This window comes from Rhipicephalus sanguineus, chromosome 3, assembly GCF_013339695.2.
Source record: "Rhipicephalus sanguineus isolate Rsan-2018 chromosome 3, BIME_Rsan_1.4, whole genome shotgun sequence".
In the NCBI taxonomy this organism is placed as follows: domain Eukaryota; kingdom Metazoa; phylum Arthropoda; class Arachnida; order Ixodida; family Ixodidae; genus Rhipicephalus; species Rhipicephalus sanguineus.
Window position 1 is genome coordinate 233,854,420 of NC_051178.1, and position 2,366 is coordinate 233,856,785.

Below are 2,366 nucleotides of genomic sequence, written 5' to 3' on the forward strand. Positions count from 1 at the left end.
CTTGAACATTCATACTTATATCTTGTAGTTTCGCTGAGTAGAGTTCAACAGCAAACTTAAACATCATTCATTGTCAAGGAAAACTTGAGCAAAAGAAAAAATCTTGCGTGCCACTTTGTCTGGCCATGGCAAGTACATTTGTACCAAACGAATAATTAGATGTTCAGTATAATCAGGTTTTATTGAAACAAGTTTTGACAATATGGTTAGCATTCATGTCATGACAACAAGCAAGCACTAGTCCTGGCTATGTTTGTGCCATCTCGTTCTCTGCTTTTCGCCGGTGCTCCGTAAAGGTCATGCTTCCTACATAATAGATGCTGACATGCAAAACCTCGTGCACCAAAAAATGCAGCAGGGTTCTTAAACAGACTTGGTTGCTGTGCCCCAAAGTAGGATTTGTTTCATGTGCTGTTGTGGAGATGGCAGTGTCTAGCGATGTCATAGTTCAGTAAAGGCTTTGAAGAGGTTCTATAGGCATTGTGTGTTCTTCCAGCTTGGGAGTCGATTGCTCAGAGCAACCAGAGAAGAATAAAAAGAATGTCCGAAACAAGAACAGCAGAAGCTAAATGTTGTCATTGCATTTTTTTTTTCAAAGCCAGATAGGAGGAGGAAGCTTGCTAAGGCTTTGAGTCTACTAGCTACACAGCAAGAGAATATCGAGTTTCACACTTCGTATGAAAAGACTGGTCCAAGTTCTGCTCATATTTCATGGCAAATTGATCAGCTGCAATAGTAATAAGCATGTTTAGCAACACAGTGAGCTTTTCTTTTTTTATCCCATGCTATTCTTGCTACACGTGCAAAAAAAAATATTGTTTTGCATGTGCATGCATAAGGATGTATAGAATGAAAGTATGTAGGCTTTATTGTAATCTGCAACAATATAGGTCATTTGCATTTCGGGAAACCAGTCATCAATGTTCTTGATTACTATAATCTAAGTTAAAGGGGTCATGAAGCACCCCTTGGGCTTGTTGAAAAAAAACATCCTGCGGAAAGCCGACACGGCTGTGAACTGCTCAGCCAAATATTGCAGTCGTGCGCGCCGCGTAAAGGCTGCAAGCGGAGCGCGAAGTTGCTGTTTTCTCAGGCGCCCTCTTTTCAAACAGGCCGGTTCTCACTCTCGTCGGTGGGCGGAGCGCCTGCCGGTTGACGTCGCGTATCTGCTTCTCCGCGTCACAAAAGACATAGCATCCTCATTGGCCGATGGCCGACATAAATCGAGAGCGGCGTTCAGATCAGATGCGCTTCTCGCCACGGGGTGCCGCCACTTGCCGGCGCCGCACTCCTCAGTCTGCTAACTTTACACGGTAGCCACACTCGCGCACGCGTATCCCAGCGGGAGAGCGCGATCGCGCTTCATGACGTGCGCTGACGTAACTTCTTACCCCCGTGCCATCCCTCCCTGTGTAGCTTCCAGTGCGCTCGTCGGCACGAGAAAAGAGAGAAAGCGCTGAGAGTGTGCGCCAAACCCCCGTAACTCCGCTCATTCTTGACGGATTCGAGAAATTTTTGTGGCAATCGATTCGGAATGCAGTAAACTCCGATATTGAGGTCATTAGATCGTTATTTGGAAAAGTGGTTCATGACCCCTTTAAAATTCAAGTAATGAAGCTAAGAAGAAATAATTTCTTCACCTATTTGCTATTAGTTTATAATGAGCATCCTAGCTATCTTGTGACACTCATGATGGCATAGTAGGGTTGGTCTGGATGTGCCCTATTAAGATTTGACCATATAGCAGACCCCTTTCAGCCCGGAAAGTTGTTTTTTTAACGGTCAGAACATTTTTTACCAGTGGAGCTGTCTAAGCTCGCCGTAATTTGTCTGTCGGGGACAGAAATGATCATGATGAACCGGCACGCACTCTCTTTGTCGTCTTCTGCTTCGCTCCCAGAAAACTGCGCGGGACACAATAATCTGATGGGCGAGAGAATGAGTACAGAGAGAAAAAGAAACATGAAAATTCTTGGTGAGGCAGGATTTGAACCCGCGTTCCCACGACCTGAAGGCGAGCGTCTTAACCACTCGGCTATCCAGGCCGCTAGCATAGTCTTAAGGGAAAGGGAAGTGAGGGGGAGACATGTGAAGGTGAAGAGGAAGGAAGAGAGTAAAGCATAGCATAGAAAAAATGTGAGAGAAAGAAGCGCTGGTGTGGTTTGGGTGGTGGGTAAGTATTGGCGTAGCATGGGGGGAGGGCAGGTGCCCCCTTTGCACCCCCCTTCCGACGCCCATGTGCACTAGTCTCCGGCCCCCGTATGAGCCAGCCCTAACGGGTTGAACGGCTTCTTTCTTACTCGCTAGATGTCGAACCACTGCGGCTGTGTTATTTCGAATCGCGCACCTGTTTTCCCTGGAAATCG